The following is a 13,150-nucleotide window of genomic DNA, read 5'->3' as shown; positions in this document are numbered from 1 at the left end:
TTATGGCCGAGCACGCGGTCATACCCTTTTTAATCAAGTTCATTAAAATGCTATCCAGTGTCCGAAGGACACGTGTTCCACACTACCGCCGCACGTTTGATGTGACAGGCGGATATCCGCTTGCGACGCAACGTGCGCTTTTTCAAATTCAACGGTTGGATCTGCTTCTAGGTTTCCATAACTCTGGATCGGACGGCTGAGGTCGATCGGACGCAAGGTTTGTAAATCTTACGTGCATCGTCGTCTTCCTCACTTCGCGTCTTCGTCTTCGAGCTTCCCAGCAACGCTGCGTCCTTCTTCCTTTCCAGCGATTTCCCTTGTAAGCTCCCTCCTCCTTTCAATCGAATCCTTTCATTGCTATTTAATTTCTTAGTTTTCAATGGCAAGTACCTCGGATCCCTTGCCCCTATCCCTGAACTATGGTGCACTTCCATCGAGTTCAGGTTTGACGGGGGCGATGCTAAGAGTTCACAAGCTGCTTATGAGCTTCCCTCTGGCTATGAAATTGTTCTCCCTTCTTCTTTTGATCGACCGAGTGAACCACTGCCGAGTTATTTATGCTTATTTAGAGATCAATTCACCGCCGATATGTGGTTCCTGATCCACCCATTTTTTTCCGCAGTTTGTAAATACTCTCGTCTCTCTCCACCAATTAGTCCCGAACTTTTTTAGGCTGTTGTGCAGGGTCGTCGTCCTGTTTCGCTTGCACGATATTTCTTTGACCCCTCGATTCTTTCACTACTTCTATTATCCTAAACTGTCTGAGCTGGGGACCTTCCTATTCCAAGCATGAGTGAGTTTGGTCTTCTTCGATAAGATGTCTTCCTCTAATAAGCACTGAAAGAACAATTTTTTCTTTGTACATTTTCTTGAGTGGCCAGATTTCTCGACCGGCTGACAGCTAGAGGTTGTGAATCCACCATCGCTCGGTAAGTACAAAGGTCAAGCGAACTATCTCCAAGCAGCCTCAAGCTTGGCTGGACAGAAATATCACATTCACAAATTGCTACTGAAGGGCGTCCTCTACATGTTTGGCCTGAGTCCGATCCGCACGAAGCTTCCATCCAACCTAGGTATGCTATTTCTCAGTTTAACCTTTAAATCTAACTGTTTTATCTCTTTCTTTTGTAGCTTGAGTTGTGTTGCACACACGTCTGGCCGACAAATCTAAACTCGCAGATGCAGAGATCAATGTTACGGCCATAGCCGAGCTGGAGAGCCGAGGCTTACATCCGGTCGGCTTGCAAGAAGATCCGCTCGGAGAGAGCGCGGGAGTGCCGGCTCAAGGGAGCAAAGGGGTAGTCAACCGGACGACTAGTGGTGAAACGGTTGGCGTAGTAAATCCTCCACCGGAATGGCTTCTGGTGATTCCGGTCAACAGGGTCTTGAAATCGGCTTCTTCAGGGGAGCCGCTGATAAGCCGAAAGAGGTGTCTGTTAGTGTCGATATGTAGCTAGAGGGGGGTGAAGAGCTCGTCGTTGCTTGTTTCTTGGTGATGATACGCAGCGGAAAGAACAAGAAACACAAATACAACACTAACACTAGGATTTACTTGGTATTCACCTCAAGAAAAGGTGACTAATCCAAGGATACACACGCGACACACACTCCACTAGTAAAAATACTCCTTTACGGTAACTACCGAAGTCGGAGAAGCCTTGTACAAACTCACACAACAACAAGAAGAAAAGAAGAAGCAAATACAAGTAAATCTTACAATATTTTATACAATGAACCCTAACTAGCTTCTCCTTCTTGTTTGGAACGCCTCTTGACCTTGGAAGTGTAAAAACACCTTGCTCCAAGAAGCTTCAAGAACTGGCGGTGAGCTCTGGAAATGTCGTAGTGAAGTATCGAGAAGGATCGGGCAAAGTGGTGCTGAAGAAAATGCTCGCAACGGCTTTATCCAGCACCAACGGTCAGATCCCAATCGATTGAATTGCTCTCAATCGATTGGGGAGGCTTTGGATCGATCCAGAGTGCCTCTGTGCTCTTGAAAATTCCTTGAATTGATTGCCCAATCGATTCAACATGTCTCGCGCGATTTCAGGGCTATCGTGCGATTTTCCAACCTCCCAATCGATTGGCCGATCGACTGGAGGTTTCAATCGATCAACTGATCGATTCAGAAGCTCACTGTTCACTCAGAAACTCTCTCAATCGATTGACCAATCGATTGGAGAAGTTTTGATTGATTACCCAATCGATCCAAACCTTTTCTACACAAAATCACATCAACCAATCGATTGAACCCCCCTAATCGATTGTCCAATCGATTGGCAAGTAGAAAACTATGTAGAGCTTGAAATTAGCTTCGTTTTGCATCCGAGATCACCTCATTCTGATATCCGAGTCAAAAGTTATGGCCTTCGGAAGTTTACTACGTCCGAACTTCCTAGTTCCATGCCAACTCCCTATTGGACTTACGACCGCTAAGAGTTTCGTCAACTTTTGACCCATCTGGACTTTTTCTTTGCCAACTTCTCGTTCGACTTCTGATCACTAAGTGCGGTCCTCCTTGACCCACTTAGATATATTGTCTCGTGCCAACTGTCCTGTCCTCCATGACCCACTTGGACTTCCTTCCACCAGATGTCCGATCACCCTTGACTCATTTGGATTTCCTTGTGCCAAGTATCCGGTCAATCCTTTGACCTACTTCTCAATACCAGGTGTCCGGTCAACCTTTGACCCATCTAGATTTCCACGTGCCTGGCTTCACTCACCAGGTCTTTCAATCTGCCTGGCTTCACTCACCAGGACTTTCACCTAGCTTCACTCACTAGGATTTTCATACTGCCTAGCTTCACTCACTAGGTCTTTCATCTGGCTTCACTCACCATAATTTTTCTTCTGTCTGGCTTCACTCACCAGGACTTCTCCTTTGCCTAGCTTCACTCACTAGGTCTTCTTCTCTGCCCAGTTTCACTCACTAGGTTTTTCACCTGGCTTCACTCACCAGGATCTCCCAACTGTCTGGCTTTACTCACCAGGACTTTCGATCTGCCTGGCTTCACTCACCAGGACTTCCCAGTCAAGTATCCGATCAACCTTGACCTACTTGACTCTTCTTCACACCTAATTGGTCAACCTTGACCAGAGGAGAATTGTACCAACAATCTCCCCAAATGAACGATTGCACCTGCAATCTTCATGTATTGTCAACATTGAAACCCAAATATCAAGACTCAAGCTTGAGCCACTGTGAATTGATAGGAGAATCGATCTAGCAAGCTTCTACTTGCGAGAACATCCCTCTCAATCGATCACCCGATCGATTGAGGCACTCCAATCGATTGGGTGATCGATTGGAGCACTGAAAACCTGAAATTCAATTTTAGTGAATTTCAGCAACTCCTAAAAATTTTTACAAAATTCTAAAAATCATGAAAATTTGTATAAACATTACTTAGGGTATATACTATCAAGGAAAAATAGTTTTCTATGAAAATACTTCCTATTTTCAAAGATTGACGCAAACTTGAAAACTTGTAAAAACTTTAGTGTTTTCTTCTAGTTTGTGTTTAACTTTTCAATGATGATTACTATCGAAAGATAGTCTTCACCAAGGTTTTCCAAAATTATTTTAAAATCATTTTCAAAACCAATATCCAACCATGTTCTTTGGGCTCAATGCACATGACTTGTACATTAGCTTTCCCAATGATTGGAATGCACATAACTATATGTTTTGATGAAACCAAAACTCAACTAGACACACTAAATCAACATCTTGAGTTTTGTTTATCATCCTAACATCTCACTTGTATTTAATGTATACTAAAACATATACAAGTCACCTTATAGTTCTTTGTGAGATGTAAAGTTTGGTTTTGCCCTAAACTAGGGATTATGCATATCTATCTAGACATTTTTGGATTATGAACATCCACCTAGGATGTTACTTGTTAGTTGATTCCATTTGTCCTTAATTGCAAGGAATTAAAAATAATGTATGATGATTTATGGCATACATCAAAATGAATAATTTTCAAAAGAAAATTTGCTATAACTACATGATGTATGTATGACATGACATGATATTTTTGTTTATTTTTCATAATAAGGCATGAATGCAAAAATGATGTCATGACATGTGATGGGCAAACAAAGCATGACAATTAGCTTAAATAAAATACCTAGATTTTCTATCTAAGTGTCCTTAAATCCTTAGCTAAACCTAAGAATAATCCTAGATTGCCCATATCTTCTTGAGAAAATGCCAAAACCCAACTTGACATTTCTTTTACTTTTAATTTGTTATGCCAATTAAAATTACACATAATTCCTCAAAGTTTGGCACACTTTATTCTTCCAAAGAGTAAACAAATAATCTATTTCATTTTCAAAGGTTAATAAAAACCTTGAAAATGTTCTCCGAGTGTCAACATCATCAAGGTTGGATTAACTATCATTCCAATTTGAGTTGACACTTTATAACCCATCTAAGGGGTAGAGAAAATGCTCATAGGAACCCAAAATCTATTGATGCTCCTTGGATGTTCTAAGTACTCACTGGGGATAACTTCCCTAGATACCTTCTAAGTGACCTTGTTAGGCTTCTTAGAAGCCTTGGTCATTTCCTCTAGGTCAATTCTAGGGATTGTTTCCCTTGTGACCTTCTTGGTGACTTTCTTAGACTTATTAGAAGTCTTAGTCACATTCGTCATGTAAAATACCAAAAATATACGAATATTAATAAGGGAATTTTCAGGAATTTTTGGAAATTTTTCGGGAATTTTTCGGAACTCGTATGGACGAGTGAACGGGGATAAAAATGAGGCCCGGAAAAGCCTGTTTAGGCGACCCATTTAAGCGAGGAATTGTTTCTTTTATAAATTCCTTATTCCTTTACTTTTTCATTTATTTTTTTTCCCCCGTGTCTAAACTTCCTTCTCTCCCAAGCCTCACTCGGTACCGACACCATCTTCTCCTCCGAGCCCTAACCGTCGGCCACGGCGGTTTCCTTCTTCCCCGAGTGCACAAAGCCGTGCCGACATTTCTCCTCCTTCCTCCCGAGCCGCACACCGACGCCACTGCCATTCCTACTCAGCCCTAGCGCCGGTTCTTCCTCTCCTCTGTTGTCGCCTCTCGCCGTGGAGGACTCAAATCGCCGCCCCTTTCGTCAGCAAGCTTTGGCCGGAAGAGGGAGTACCGAGCTCTCTCCTAATCTGCCCTAGCCGGTGCCACCACAGTCCTCTTCCTCAGTCCTAGCGTCACTTCTCGCGACGCCGGCCAAGGTTCTGCTACCCAATCTCCTCCTTTCTTCTGTTACAGCATCGCATACCTTTCCTTCCCCTCGCGTCGTCCCGGTTGCAACGGCCAACACTGGTCGGAAAGCCGCCGATCACCTCACTGTGGTCACACCTGATGTGCTTTGCCTTCTCCACAGGGAAGACAGATTCAAGGACAGAGAGTTTGGTGCCTTGGCTGTTGGCCACAGGTTTTTGGTTCCAATCGGTTGTTATTATCTACTGTCGAAGAGGAAACAGGTAGAAATATGATTTCCAATTTTTGTGCTTAGTGAGTTAATTGGTTATTGTGGTGTTTCTTGGTTTCCAACAGCAATTAACCTTTGCTGGCAGCAACAAAACCTTGTGTGGATCAACAATCAAGGCTGTGAATAGAGGTAAGGTGTATAAATTTGTTTTGGTATTAGGTTCATATTTGGAAGAGTTCAAGTTGATTTAGGTTTAGACCTAAATCAAATTGTATAGTGGAACGAATTAGGATTCTAGTAAATAAGGAATTATTTTTAGCTATGTGGTATGTATGTAGCTAAATTAAATGTGGTTATTACAGGACTTTGATTCGGGACGGTATCTCGACGAGTATCTTGATTATCGGATTGGACCACTTTATTGGAGGCGGGTACTTTGACTTATGTCTTTGATATGCATAATAATATGTTTAACATATAGCAGTGATTGTGTAATCATTTTGTTTCGGTTGGTCACTACATGATAGTTACATAGTTGCTTGTTTATTTATTCTGCACTGCATATTATTTACCTGATCATATATGCTTTAGGTAGTGACCTAACCACATGCTATGTTATCTTCTAGATCTAGGGTTTATTTGATGCCCTATCTGATTTGTGTACCTTCTATCTGATACATCTTCCAGTGGTACACACTTTGTATTATTTATATGGTCATTACTATGTTATTCATGAGATTGTCATGCTTAGTGTCATGCATCATGATTGCATGCTGTGCGATTGTCGGCTCCACCATGGTTGAGCCCATCGCCAGTTACATGTACTGCACACACCACCACTCATGGATTAGTGGTATATCAGGCAGGTGTGTGGCGGTTCTGCTGTTTGGCTCCGCTGGTCAGGTGACTCAGCGTGGTAGCCGGCAGTCAGTTCCGCTCTGTTTGGCTCCGTTGGCATTTAGTGTAGCAGCGTGGTAGCCGGCAGATGGATGACTCTGTTTGGCTCCGTTGGTCAGATGACTCAACGTGGTAGCCGACAGAGATATCCTCCCCGTCATCGTGTACCGGGAGTTGAGAGCATTGAGCTCCCCCATTTATGATTTGGGGTCAGAGGACAGGAACAACATCCCGTCCACTCGGTCGCTCATCAGGAGCAGTGATGTCAGAGTGCACGGTCACTATATACATTTATTGCATTTATTGTTTGTGATTGCTGCATTTACTTGTTGCATTTATATGGATGCATATGATTGACATGCATGTGAGTTATCCTCCGACGACCCTGTTACCTTTGTACTTTGATCCGGTTAGTACAGTTATCTCCCCGATTCGTTTCAGTTGCATTTATCCTTCTTGTATTCGTGAGACTGTATACATGATTAGTGTTGTCTGTTATTTATTTTATTATGCATATCAATTCTACTGAGTGTTGGACTCACCCCGCTCCATTGTTGATATATTTTCATGTTGAGGCTGTCAAGTCGCTGGTTCCCACAGCACGTAGTGCTAGTCCTCTGCTAGTTTTGAGTTGTTATTTTATTTTAGCTTTTCTCTATCAGACTTTGTTTTAGTCTTGTTTTGGATTTTACATATGGATATTGTATGGAATCCTTCCGTTTGATGGACTTTTGATATGATTTGGATTTTATTCTACTACATGCCTGTCTGGACGGCAGAAGAGGTGAGTTCGTCGGATTTGAGCTTTACGAGTGTAGTTGAGTAGGGTGGATTTCGAGTCAGAGTACTATTGTTTGTGATTACTATATAAACTGCGTGGTGATTGATTTTATTTATTGTTATAATTCCAGCCGCCTGTGGCTGAGGTATATGTGTTATGTAGAAGTTTCAGATTGTCCGCCGTACAGGGGAGATGCTGCCGAAATTTCTTCGGACAAGGACTCCTCTGGGGCGTGACAATTTAAGTGGTATCAGAGCAGGGTGTGATACCTGCTTTTAGTATTCTGGATATATTGTGCTAGCCAAGTTTGCGAGTCAAACTGGGCATTTTTTTTATTTTCGTTATGGTTATGTTTCGGGTATCTGTTCCGGATTTTTATATGGATTTCCGGTGATTTTTGTTGTACGTAATTCCGAGGTCAATTTGGGGACTGGACAGCGACGGAACATCTCCAGACAGCATTAGGTATGAAATTATTTTAGTAATTGTTGACACATGTAGTAATATCTGTATTATAATTTAACAGATATGAGGCGATCTACACGTATTGCTGCGAGACGTGGCGCTGGACGACCACGTACGAGGACCGCGGGATCTCTGGATACGCCAGAGATGCCTTCTGTTGATGAGCCTGTCAGTCAGGGACAGACTCAGCCTACTGTGGGTGCGTCGGGCTCTCAGACCCCGATGGCTCCCTTAGAGGTACCTACCTCAGCTGCACCGACAGTATCCACTCCTACTGTATTTCCGGTACCACCAGGGGTACCATTGGCATTCCCGACACCAGCTCCAGCCCAGCTTACGGTGTACCCGGCACCACCGCCACCTGGACCCACCGTGTATCCGGCACCAGCAGCACCTGTGCCCCCAGTACATAGCACTAGGGATACCGGCCACTCCACATCCGGTACCATTGCTTACCATCCAGCCGCGGCCATCTATGTTCACCCTACAGGCCACCGATGGCATATGCTCCAGCTTTACTCAAAGACCGGAGTACCTCCTCCGCTTATGCACCCACTGTAGCACCACCCAAGAGCCTCCGGCCCGACAAATTGCTCCGACACATCTCACTGACATTGTCGCGGCACGAGCCAGGATTCCAGTGTTGGCAGAGTCGATGAAGAGTCGATTCACACTCTTCCGAGGAGACCGAGATCCGAGTGTGGCCTTGTCTTGGATTGAGACTATGGAGCGGACTTTCTTTTATATTGCTTGCTCCGAGTGGGAGAAAGCAGAGCTAGCTGCTTTTCACTTACGGGACGCGGCCGACACTTGGTGGCTTACTCAGCGTTCCATCATCGGTGAGCAGAACATCAATTTGGCCAGATTCAGAGAGGCTTTTGAGAGCCGTTTCTTTCCACGAGCTTATCAGATGGCTCGTCGGCAGGATTTCCTGAGTTTGCGACAGAATAATCGGACAGTGACTGAGTATAATGCAGAGTTTGATAGATTGGCCAGATTTTGTCCAGAGCTAGTTGGTGAGGACAGTTCACGTATGCAGCAGTTCATTCAGGGGCTGGATGGACATTTGCAACTAAGACTTGTCGGTCTTGGTATCACATCTTATGCGGAGATGTTGGACAGAGCCCTCATTATTGAGTCAGCTCAGCAGAGAGTTTTTCCAAACAGAAAAAGGAAACAACCGGGACAGACATCTGGGCAGATCCAGCAGCCTCAGGCTACACCACAGCAGAGCAGGCGCAGTCGGTCAGATTAGGGTACTTCTGGGGTATCACGTAGGCCTCAGAAATCAGGGCAGTCTTCTTCAGGACGTTTCCGATCTCCACAGCAGAACCGAAAATAAACCGCCAGCGACATTCGCTGTTTCAGATGTGGGTCCAGAGATCATGTTACTTCAGCCTGTTCTCTGGGACAGTCAGTTTGCTTTCATTGCAAACTGCCTGGGCACCAGAGCCGAGATTGTCCGCAGAAGACTCAGCATATGACTTCCGGAGGGTCTGATCATAGAGGACAGTCCGGTCAGTCCGGAACTTATCGAGGAGGGTGAAGAGCCCAACCTTCGCATGGCCAGCAGCGGAGTGCTTCACCTGCAGTGACATTTGGCATGCTTGGACAGGAGTACTCCAGTGCTTCCATAGCACCTCAGAGTTCTGTTCCAGGACCTTATTATCCGACGCAGGGGCAGTATCAGATGCAGCCTCAGCCTTTAGGCCAGTACCAGACTCAGTCTCAGCTAGCTGCACAGTATCAGTCACCGTCTTCTCAGTCTTCTCTGGCACATTATCCAGCACCGCCTCAGTGGCAGGCTTCTGCCCAGCCGCAGCAGCCGCTGGCAGCGTTACCTCCTCCTCCTCCGCCAGAGACTGGACGTGTTCATGCGATGACCAGAGAGGATGCGCAGCGAGCCGATGGATCCGTTTTCCGCGGTATGATTTCTATTTATGCCTTATCTGCAGATATACTGATAGATACTGGTAGCTCACATTCATTTATATCTCGCACTTTTATGCGGGAGGTTGGTAGATTACCCATTTTCAGACCCCAGCGATTGACCGTCTCCCTACCGTCTGGTGATTCATTGGACGTCACCCAGGAGGTCAGAGGTTGCCCGTTAGATTTTGGCAACCTAATACTTACAGTGGATCTTTTAGTATTAGAAATGGTCGATTTTGATATTATTCTTGGCATGGACTGTTTGTCAGCATATCATGCCACAGTTGATTGCCAGACGAGGGTGGTCACATTTCGGCCTCCGAACCAACCCTCGTGGGATTTCACTGGCATCAGAGACGACGGCTTATCGATCATTTCGGCGATACAAGCTCAGAAGTTGCTGTCACATGGCTGTCAGGGTTTTCTGTTATCTTTGATCAGTACTGAGGACAGCAGCAGTTCGTAGCTCTCCAACGTTCCTGTAGTCCGGGAGTACCCAGATGTATTTCCAGAGGAGCTGCCAGGTTTGCCTCCCAGAAGGCCAATGGTGTTCGCTATTGAGTTGATTCCGGGAACCGCACCGGCATTGAAAGCTCCTTATCGAATGACACCAAAGAGTTGAACGAGATGAAGGTTCAACTCCAGGAGCTTTTAAACAGGGGATTCATTCGCCCTAGTGTTTCCCCATGGGGTTCTCCGGTATTATTTGTCAAGAAAAAGGATGGCACCATGAGGTTATATATTGATTACAGACAGTTGAATGCAGTTACCGTCAGAAATAAATATCCTTTACCACGGATCGAGGATTTGTTTGATCAGCTCAGAGGTATATCAGTGTATTCTAAGATTGATCTGCGATCCGAATATCATCAGTTGAGGGTCAGAGACTCAGATATCCAGAAGACAGCTTTCCGTACTCGATACGGTCATTATGAGTTTTTGGTAATGCCATTTGGGCTTACCAACGCTCCAGCGGTGTTTATGGATTTGATGAACCGCATATTTCTGGAGTATCTTGATCAGTTTGTTATCGTTTTCATTGATGACATATTGGTCTACTCGCATTCCGAGGAGGAGCATCCACAGCATCTTCGTATAGTCTTGGAGATTCTTCGACGACATCAGCTGTACGTGAAGTTCAGTAAGTGTGCCGCTATCTTCACCGGTTTTCCGGGACACGTGGTTTCTAGCAGGTATTTCAAGAGACCTCGAAGATCGAGATCACACCGGTTGGGAGCACCAAGTCAAGACAGAGATCCGCAGCTCGATTGGCTTGATATTACCGACGCTTTGTCGAGGGTTTCTCGCGTATTGCTATGCCGCTGACCAGGAAGGGCGTGAAGTTTACGTGGACAGAGGATTGCGAGACCAGCTTTCAGGAGCTGAAGCGGAGATTAGTGTCGGCTCCAGTTTTGGTTTTACCTTCTGGAGAGGACGGATTTGTACTCTACACCGACGCGTCTCTTCAGGGTTTGGGCGCTGTTCTGATGCAGCACGGCAGAGTAGTCTCTTATGCTTCTCGTCAGCTGAAGGAGCATGAGAAGAACTACCCAGTTCATGACTTGGAGTTAGCTGCCATCATCTTTGCTCTGAAGCTTTGGCGGCATCATTTATACGGTATCACATTTGATATTCTCACTGATCATAAGAGTTTCAAATACATTTTTACCCAGAAGGAGCTTAATCTCCGACAAAGGAGATGGATGGAGTTCCTGAAGGATTACGATTGTACCATTAGCTACCACCCAGGGAAAGCTAATGTGGTTGCCGATGCACTCAGCAGGAAGTCCAGAGGGACTTTGGCTTGCCACCGGACTTCAGTCATGGACTTGATTCAGAGTTTTTCTGAGTTAGACCTTGAGGAGCAGGGATCTACAGAGCAGGGTATTCTGGTTACTATGGTTGCTTAGTTGTCGATCAGGACGAAGATCCGAGAGGCACAGGTTGGTGATCAGCATTTGCAGTTTATTAGCAGTCAGATAGCTTCCGGGTAGCAGACCGAGTTTACACGAGACGAGGAGGGTATCATATACTTCCGAGGCAGATTATGCGTACCTCAGTCTCATCCGGTTTTATAGGAGCTACTCCAGGAGGCACACCGCTCTCGATTTACGATTCATCCAGGCGGGACCCGTATGTATCGAGACTTGAGGCGTTCCTATTGGTGGAACGGCATGAAGAAAGACATCGCGGATTTCGTAGCTAGATGTCTTGTTTGTCAGCAGGTGAAGGCTGAGCACCAGAGACCTGCAGGGTTACTTCAGCGGATTCCTATTCCTGAGTGGAAGTGGGATCACATTACCATGGACTTTGTGGTAGGGTTACCGAGGACACGACGAGGCCATGACGCGATTTGGGTAATCGTGGATCGATTAACCAAATCCGCGCATTTCTTAGCGATCCGAAGGACTGATCCTCTGGATCGATTGGCAGATCTCTATTGTCGGGAGATCATCAGACTACATGGTGTTCCGTTGAGTATTATTTCGGATAGAGATCCACGGTTTACGTCTCGTTTCTGGCAGAGTCTGCAGCAGGCCTTGGGCACACAAATGCTTTTAGTACCCTTCCATCCACGCATGGATGGACAGTGAGCGGACCATTCAGACTTTAGATGACCTCCGAGGTCATGTGTTATGGATTTCGAGCGGCTTGAGGGGGGGCCGCTGGTAGAGTTTGCTTACAACAACAGCTTCCATTTGGCTATCCAGATGGCACCGTTTGAGGCGTTGTATGGTAGACCTTGTCGGACACCTGTCCTCTGGGATGAGGTTGGAGAGGCCCAGTTGTTGGGACCTCATAGAGTTCAGCAGGATGCAGAGTTGGTCCGTACTATCAGACGGAGGATGTCAGAGGCGCAGGACTGCCAGAAGAGTTATGCTGATCGGAGACGTAGACCACTAGAGTTTTCTGTTGGCGACCATGTATTTCTGCGAGTTTCACCCACGAAAGGGGTGAAGAGATTTGGCCTCAGGGGTAAGCTAGCTCCGCGGTATATTGGCCCTTTCGAGATCTTGGAGAGGATCGGAGCAGTAGCTTACCGACTGGCACTACCACCGTCCCTGTCAGGCGTCCACGATGTATTCCACGTATCGATGCTGAGGAGATACGTACATGACCCAACACATGTGCTGGCAGATATCCCAGTTCCAATTCAGCCTGACATTACTTATGAGGAGATTCCGGTACGGATTTTGGACTGGAAAGAGCGTCAGTTGCGGAACAAGACTATCCGGCTGGTTAAAGTCGGATGGCAGCATCATTCAGATGAGGAGGCTACTTGGGAGCTCGAGGATACTATCCGAGCTCGATATAACCCATCTTTTCACTTGAGGTATGTGAATTATTATATCGTTCAACATTTATACTTTCTATATCTGTCGTAGTACTTGCTGATGGTAGATAATGAAATTTGGGGACCAAATTTTTATTAGTGGGGGAGAATGTAAAATACTGAAAATATACGAATATTAATAAGGGAAATTTCAGGAATTTTTGGAAATTTTTTGGGAATTTTCCGGAACTCGTATGGACGAGTGAACGAGGATAAAAATGAGACCCGGAAAAGCCTGTTTAGGCGACCCATTTAAGCGAGGAATTGTTTCTTTTATAAATTCCTTATTCCTTTTCTTTTT

This window comes from Zingiber officinale, chromosome 10A (genome assembly GCF_018446385.1).
Source record: "Zingiber officinale cultivar Zhangliang chromosome 10A, Zo_v1.1, whole genome shotgun sequence".
Classification (NCBI taxonomy): Eukaryota; Viridiplantae; Streptophyta; class Magnoliopsida; order Zingiberales; family Zingiberaceae; genus Zingiber; species Zingiber officinale.
The sequence above is the reverse complement of the archived record's forward strand: the minus strand, read 5'-3'. Positions refer to the sequence as shown.